We start from the raw sequence: 9,506 nt of genomic DNA on the forward strand, positions 1-9,506 counted from the left end.
TACTACTTTTGTTACTACTGCTTCCCCATAGTTCCCGTTCTGTTGCCCTTCTATAAAATTATCCTGTCACTTGTAGTACTGGTACTGCTGTTGCTTCTGCTGATCCACGCAACTGCTGCTCTGTAGTTCCTGTAACCCATTGCTAATAATGTTATTGCTGGTTGCTACAGCTCAACAGGTCGTGTTTCTGCTACTTGTTGCTGTGTAGTACCCAAGAAATACAGAGGACTGTTCTTTGGTCGTTCCTCTTATTGCTGCTTAGTGGTACCAATTGGCTGACGTCATAAAAAGTACAAACCAATCAGCCCATACCATGAGCACATACTATGGTAGGTATATAACGACCAATCACAAAACAGCATTGGACGTAATTTACGTAATGACAAATCAGCTGAGCATATTCACCCATTGTGTATTTTGAAACAAGTCTCGAGAATGATCACTATGTTGATATTGCCCCATGAGTACGATGATAATCCCAAGAGTAATATACCATTATGTCTTGAGTAAGATGACGCACACAATGAATTATGCTTGTTAATTCAAGTATATATATATATATATATATATATATATATATATATATATATATATATATATATATATATATATATATATATATATATATATATATATATATAGGGTATCAGGAAATATAGTGATGACCCGGAAGCGTATACCTTCGCGTTCTTCATTGTATTTGTTTACGACGGTGATAACTTATTACATTAATTAAAAGATCGTGCCCGAGGTTCTAAGTAACATGTAAATATTTTTGGAACCTCCGCGCGTACACGTGTGTGTATACAATTACGTTAATAGTGGGTTTGTTTGCTTGCCTAAAAATAAACGTCATGCCAGCATCTAAGAAAATGTAATTACCAGGTAGACACCTCTTAAAATAAAACCATACAATATAAAATCTCAACCTCACTGCCATCACTAGGATCTACAGCAGTGGTTCCCAAACTGGGGGGCGTGAAGTGGGTACAAGGAAGGCGTGAAGCCATCTGCCAAAATTGGCTCGAAAAGAATATAATGAAGAAACTCTTTCAGAAGTAACTCTCTCTCCGTTTGAATCTTCCACATATCCGTGCAAAACCAAAGTATAGCAGTCACCCCAATTCGTTTTCTATCATTTCATATCTCTCTCCTTACGCGTCTTATACATGTCATGATACCATACTGACTCTCACGCCACTCGTATCTTTCACAAGGAGTTATCTGATCCTCAACAATACTAAAATATAATTATAATAAAAAATAAAATCTTTGTAGATTTTACATACAACAATATAAGGGGGGGGGGGGCGTGAGGACTTCGCAAAAAGTAAAAAGGGGCGTCATGTTAAAAAGTTTGAGAACCATTCTACAGGAACTTGTAAAAAAAAAACATTGACGCACTAACGATCTGGAGAATATCGGTATACAGTATGTTCACGACTTTATACTTAGGTTCAAAAAGTGCCAGTCTCCGCAGTTCATGCTGACGTTCACGTCTAGGTTTGCCGCGATATTAAATTCTGCTAAAGTTCACGATCAAATTATTGGAGAGCTCGCGCACCGTGTTATCGATGGCCAGGTTAGTCGGGGGGGGGGGGATTGGAGTCACTCACAAGACTTCACAGTCGGGCCGTCGCAGCTGTCCATATACCTTGTCAGCTGCTCCTGCTCCAGCTACCACTGTTAACGTTCCTTCTTCTGCTATTTTACTTGCTATTGCGCCTGTTTCAACTGCTACAGGATCTCTCGGGTGTTCTCACCACTATGTACCTGTTCCAATTGCAGGTCTCAATGATCTCGTGTCTGATAAGTAATATAAATGATTTCCCTTCACGTAAGAGGATCTCAAACAGTGTGAGTACGAGTGACGCTGATTTCCCACAGATAATTATTTATTTATAAACTTGTACCCTTCGAGATTAATGAAATTAATAACTGTCTTTATGATCTATCCTTCTGCGTGGACATGTTATGGTTTAGCGTCTATACCAGAACTGCAGCATCTCGGTGCACTGTGAAGATAAAGCATTGTGTGTCCATATAATGCCACAATCCGAAATTTGCTACTTCTGAAACGACTCGGCCAACTTTCTTGTGAATAGAGTAGGACGATGAAAAGAAAACTGATACATGTCCCATTTTACATCTGTTTCCTAATGAACTATGAGCACACGATCCTCTTTGTCAAAATAGTGAATGACTCAAAGGTTACTGCATGTTGTTCTCTGCGAACTAACAAAGTTTAGAACTTACATTTTTCTCTTAAGATTAACTTTAACTCAGGAACAGTAACTGAGATTCCGTAACTTGGTGTTGGGTTGTGGGGGCAGAGGTATGGCCCTTCCCACCAGCATCTCCTCCTCACCCTGGCAACACGTGAACCTTGAATCAAGTGACACATCCACGCCTGACGCTCCCACACTCTCAACCGAGAAGGCGTGCTCCTCACCCGTCGATACAGCTGTGCCTTCTGCTGTGTCACAAGAGTTTGTAGTCCACTTGTCTCGGTCAGAAGATCCAGGAGACGTGATAAATACAGCAGAGGCGGTAATAGGAAGGGGATCTGTATCTCCAACACAAAATATTGCTGAAACTATTACAAACGTCGACGAGATCAAGACAGAACAGGAAAATGCGGCATACAACGGTGTGCTGCTGCGGGCGGTACCAGCACCTGTGATCGCCACACTCTATCAGAGCGTCTCCGGCAGCGGCTACGACAAGTCGGCGTTATTGAGGTGCAACGTGACGAACGCCCACCAGCATACACAAGTCTCCGCCGTCGCTAACTCCCTACCCTTCTCATCCCAGGAGGTAAGGGCACTCAGGACCTGCAGCAGAGATATCGCCTCCATCACCCAAGCGTTAATCTCCAACATTCCCGTGAAACCAGTTGTTAGTTCGACCGAAGTTCTTGATGTAAAGAAGACTAAGAAAAAATCTCTGGATAAAGAAATCTCCAAAATTTTGTCTTCAGCAGATTCGAACATTGACTGTGGCAATGAAAGGTGTGATGGAACAGAAATAAAATGTAGAAAATGTGGAAAAATAGTTCCGACAAACAAGACGCAAGCAAATAAGAGCAAATTCTCTGCAGCACCAGGACCGAGAAGTGAGAACTCTTTACGCTCAAATTCTGTTGAAAAATTAAAGCATTCTAGGAATGAAGCGGGACTTGAGTTAGTGAGTAGCAACTATACAAACAAACAACGTCGAGGAAGTGAGGAGAACAAGAAAGCTTTTCTCAGGGCTGTGGAAAACAGTTCATCCCCGTCCAAGACACCAAGTGGATTTCGCACCTACTCAGCTCTCTTAGCCTCCAGCTCTCGCCCCATCAAGAAAAAGGGCAACAGGAGGACCAGCGTTGACGTTTTATACGCCAGGGAGCCCAGCGACCCCTCCATTGACAAACTAAGAGCCAAGCGAAGACTGTCCAGACAAACAGACGTCTCCTCTGTCGAACTCATGACACTGACAGAAGGAAATGAACCTGAAGACAATATGACACAGAACTTCGGGAGTCTTGTTGTCCCAGCTGAGGAACAGACACCACTTGCGGATGTCCTCCAGTTACAGATGGAGAGCATTGAGGTTTCCAATAGTCAAATTTCCCCCGTGAGTCCCTCGGTTGACCGTATTCAGGAGTTAAGAGCTGCCAGTTCAACAGAGAGTTGCCCGAGAGCTCCGTGGAACAGTTTGGAGACCAACTTCTCATCGCAGGACACTGACGAAAAGTATATCAATTACGAGGCTCAGGGACGGTCACCACAGAACCACCAGCATGAGTCACAAGATAACGTTGATACGGAAGATACAAAGAGAGAAAATGATGCAGCACGTGAAGAAGAAGTGGAAGTTGACCTTGGAGGACCTAGTGATGAAGATGTGAATGTTGACGTTGTAGAGGGCGCTAGACAGAAACAACCAGCAGTGAAAAAGAAAAGGAAGAAAGAATGTATCCGAGACACCCTGGCAAAGAATGTACTGCAGAAAGAGAATGTCCTTGAGGACTGGTCGACAGAAATTGTGATCCTCGTGGCGTTGCTTGTCTACCTTGCCTGCAAAGCTTTGGGTTTCATGGAGGTCATTATTCCTGCCAGACGCAAGAAAAAGAAAAATCTTCGTAAGTAGTCACCGAAGTCTGTGGTGAAATATACTGCACTTAGTTTTTAGGCACAAACCAACCCATCCATTATTAAAAATTAAAGAAAGAGCTATGCCAAAGTGTAAAGAGAGCGAACCACTTATTCAGACACTCATGCCTGTGGTTATTGACTAAGATAAATCAGAAAAGGGGGGAAACAGTGGATATAAAGGAATTACAAGCTTCACCTGATTAAACCTTGAAGTCGAGAACCCAAAGTCATATGGCTGGGGTACATGCAGGTACAGTGTGTATTTTTATGGTTATAAGGCCCAAACATATTTGCAGTGAGTTGTCTTCAAAGGATGTCAGGTTTCATTATCTTATTATGTAATTTATAATGATTTGACACACTGTATATCTGAGTGTTTGCTTGACGGCACTGGCTAGAGGTTCTTCAAGTTCCTGGGTGTAGGGCATTGCCGATGCCTTTTGCCCAAATTTTGGCATTTGTCTCCAGTCCTCGGTATAGTAGCTGAATTTTGATGTGTATGATGAATGTTCGATGGATACTGTATTTGAAAATAAGTTTTACCTTAGATAAACCATACATTTTCCATGGTATAGTAATCGTGTTTGTGTAGTATGCCAATATATCAAAGAACAATTTTCACAGAATTGTTAGTCATTATTTAGTTCCTCCACATTTTTTTTTCATAATTTCTGTACACATTTGTGTATGCGATCATATTTACTCAAACTTCAATGTATTTAGTGTTTAACACGCTGTTCTGGGCTTAGACGGCAGCTTAAGTCTGGAGCCACAACCAGCTCTCCCCCCACCCTCTTGTGACCTGTCTTGTAGAAAGGCCTTGAGCACTCGGGTATGGTAGTAGGAGGGGTAAATTATTACCTTTGACTGCGACGGTACTTACTCATATATGTACAGTCGGGTTCAAAAGTCTTGAACACTTGACAGTATTTGGCATGTAAGTACCAGAAGATCTCAGGTATTAAGGAGAGTTTTATCCCATTTTGTGGTTCAGGCATAATGTGATGACAAGTAGTGTTATTAGTATATCCCAATCATATATGTGTAACTCAGAAGTAGATGCCAGATATTGCTAAGTGTTCAAGACTTTTGACCCCGACTGTACATAAGTTCGGTCAATATCTTGAAATACAGGGTACAGATGTCATGGGCAGTGGCTTAATTGGTAATTGTAGATGTATCAACATGAGATGTTGCAGTAGGCATTGATGATGCAGGGAGCACAGACTAATCTGCTGTTGTAAACACACGAGTTTTCCCTTCAGGAGGCACACATGTAGGAAGCTCAGAAGTTTCACTTTCTTGAGGTACTGACTGTTCAGTGTCATCACTAAAAAATCTGGTACAGGTTCAAGGCTGTTAGCAGCTGATTTATCTAAAACATCGAGTGATGCAGATCCCACTGAGTTAACTGAAGATAGTATCAAAATGTCTCTGTAAAATCAAAACATGGTGATAACCCACGAGAAGATCTTGGTGTTGATGAGGTTGGGACAAGGTTCTTCGAAGCAGCTCTCTTGAATGGCTGTTGTAAGGTCAGTTGTTTCTGGGAGTCTCTCCTATATGGCCAGCTTCCAGGTCACTTTCTCTTCATCGTCTTCTTCACTTTCTTTTGTTTGCATCTCAGGATGCAAAACTATATCAAATAATTCAGCATCAGTTAGATTTTGATATTGTTACCACATTACAGTCTAACCATTATTCTATATTTTGGTGAATATTACAGGTATGTGACCCTAAAGCTTTTTTCACTTAAGGAGCTTTAATACTTTTAACATAATCCAACAATTCCTTAGTCACTTGTTTCTTGTGAATTACCTTCTTGAATAGAAAATCTTCATAGTCCCCATCGTCTGAATCAATCAAAACCACCTCAGGCCACAGTTTTCTCCACTTCTTGAGAGTTGAAGCTTTAACTTCGTCCCATCCTCCTACAACATACCAAACAGCTGTCTTAAGATTAAATGATTTGTTGAAATCTTAAAGCATCCCCTTATGGGCACATAATTTGTGCATGAAATCCTTTTAGCAATGGCATTTCAGATTCTGAATCACCCCCTGGTCCATTGGCTGAATGAAGGTCGTTGTATTTGGGGGGTAAAAATGCGGCAAATATATTTCCATGAGACAACTCACTGGTTCCTTACTGAGCACTGCATTTATCAAGCAGCAACACAGGTTCACTGTCTTCAGGTAGGCCTATTTTCCTGATGTTAGCCTGAAGTGTTCAAGCGGTACACGTGTCTATAATAATGGGACATGCATCACTCCCTAATTTTTTGTATAGTTGTTATGTTTATTGTTGACAGAACCAATTTATTCAACAAATATACGTGTATGAATTAAACTGGGACAAAGCAAACCATATCTTGAGCACTTATTTCTCTTGTATACTTTAATTTCAGATATTTTAGAACCATGTATTGCACATTGCTACTGACTTGATGATTGCTAGCAAAATTTTATCTTCCAGTTTTCAGCAGATTAGATAATACTGTCCAGTACTGCACTTTAAGAACCTTGAAGCAAAAACTAAATGGTTTCTTATCTATAATTTTCTGTCATTACCACAGCAATAATTACATGTAATGTGTGTTTTCTAATTGGATAAGTAGTAATATACTGTACTGTACACCCAGAGCAGTATTTACAGCAACACATTTCAATAAATTAAGTCACAAAATAGCCATAATTGAAGTGGATCTGACATAGTGGGTCGATTCCCTCAGGAGATCTTGTTCTGTTCTCTCTCTTGATCAATAATTTTGTTTGGGGTCTTTTTACAATTAATCCTCTGTTGCTGTTTTAACATTCTCTGACATGGTTTAAAAAAGATGAATAATTCATCAAACAGTATTCGAATGTTAATCGCTTCTGACCATCATTTGCACAATATATTTGTTCTCCAGGAAAAATAACTTTTATAAGGATAATTTTTGATAATGTTCACAATACTGTATCTATGAAGTATTGTGGCTGTCTAAGGCATATAAATTTCTAATTCATATACATGTACAGTATTGTTTTGTACTATTTACTGTTCACTCATGAAAATTTAAAAAATCTTTGGTTTGTTATGAATGACTTGACAACTTATTTAAAAATTTGTACTGTATAATGTTTGCATTATTATCCATGTTCATATACATCTACAATATCTGATATCAGATATTGTTGCTAGTTGTTCCCTACATGTTTTTGGTGCAGGGAGTTGAGAACATGGTAATTTGAACAAATAGCAATGGATTTTGACCAAATTTGGTATGTGGATATACAGTATTATAAAGACCTCAGATAATTTAAATTAGTGATATCCCCGTTAGTCAAAACAATTGTTGCAGAGCACTTCCGGGAATGAGAGATTTCTGCGTAAAGGAAAAATGTTCTCGAAAGTTCCAGAAATTGCCCATTACATCATCTCTTGAACCCAGAAAAATATCCCTCATCCCCAGATATTTCCGGAATTTTTCAGGTAACGGAAAAATTTTCTTGGAATTTCCAGAAAATGCACCTGATTTTCATCTCTCAAACCCGGAAAAAAACTCCCCCATCCCTGGAATTTTCAGTGTATCGGGAAAATTTTCTCGGAATCTTCCGGAATATGTGCCCCTCAGAAAATCATTCCCACAGCAGTTATTTTCTGGAAAATTACTGCTTTGGGAACGATTTTTCGAGAAAATTTCAATTCCGGCTATCGGAGAGTTCTGGGTTTGCGGGATTCCAGCTAATGGAGATATTACTGTATCAGCATTTTCTGTACTCAAGTGTTCTGATCTGTTGCTCTTTGGGCTTTACTGTGATGCAGTATGAGACTTGCCTGCCCTAAGTGGTATCTGCATAATGTTTATCTTTGTTTTATTATGATCAATAACTGCAGCTGGCAATAATGAAGCCAAACAAGATGTGTACAGTACCTGGGTGGTGCACATCACATAATGACATGCTTTGTTGTTTTCTGTTGATGAAATATTTGAGCATTATTGTTTGGCAAGAAATACTCAATAATATTAGTCTAGTTTCATATACTGTAAATATGTTTTCTTTGGTATTTTAGACCCAATGTTACATAATTATTGAAACTCAATTTGCTGTCATATACTCACTCTTATTGCTGTTAATATCCCCACAATCACTTGATGCCACACTATCCCATCATTTACAAACTCTGCAGCTCCCTGGATGTTTTATCTTCTCCAATCTGGTGCATCCCTTATCCCACCCATCTCTTTGGTCTTCCCCCATCCTCCTAAAATTCACCTCTAAAACATTATTTTTTTTTTCTTACCATCTTAGCAAACCCTGCTCAGCTCTGTTGATTTTAATTACTATCTGAATTTTTGTATTTCTTATTCTCTGCATCCTGATCTTAAGTACATAATGATGATATGATACATCCTTGAAGTGTCCCACTTTATACAAAAATCAATTTCTCCCTGTTACACACTTAACACAAGCCTTACAACAGTATGTACTCTTCTTATAAAAGCTTTGAGGGGCATTTGGCAACTTTCTACAATGTATTTATACATTTTAAGTATAAAACAGGCAGTCCTCGTTTATCTCAAATTCACATATCACAGTTTATTGTAATTCAATCTTTACAAAGTACTCGGTTACAGTATTTTTACTGTACAAATATAGAGATGGCCAGCTGAACATATCACACATTTTGTAATTGAAATTTATAATGATTTTCATGTTTCTGTTATCAGTTTACATAGTACCCTGTACAGTACTTAATGTAGGTAGTAGACGCTAATTTTTTATAAGTTCTTCATTCGTGTGCGGTGAAGATAGTGTGTGGATTAGTGCATCGTTATTGACCTGACCTAATGTTATGTAAGGTAACCCTTTGTATATAAGCCTCTCTCAGTCCCTGTAAATTCAGTTGCCTCTGAAGATGTCTTGAATAAAGACGAATGCTCAGGTGCTCCAGTGTTTCCCTTTTCCTGTGTGGTTATATATATATATATATATATATATATATATATATATATATATATATATATATATATATATATATATATATATATATATATATATATATATATATATATATATATATATATATATATATATATATATATATATATATATATATATATATATATATATATATATATATATCATGTAAATCCACAATGAAAACGTGGATAAGATAAATCTTGATAAAATCACACGGGAAAATGGAAACAACGGAGTACCTTGAATAAAGACGAAAGCTAAGGTACTCCATTGTTTCCATTTTCCCCGTGTGATTTTATCAAGATATATATATACATATATATATAAATTGGTGTGCACTTACCAACATAAAAAGAGAAGGGTGACTTCCAATTGTGCATGATGCTATACTGTATTTAACTT

The sequence above is a fragment of the Homarus americanus genome, unplaced genomic scaffold (assembly GCF_018991925.1).
Source record: "Homarus americanus isolate GMGI-L3 unplaced genomic scaffold, GMGI_Hamer_2.0 scaffold34360, whole genome shotgun sequence".
Classification (NCBI taxonomy): Eukaryota; Metazoa; Arthropoda; class Malacostraca; order Decapoda; family Nephropidae; genus Homarus; species Homarus americanus.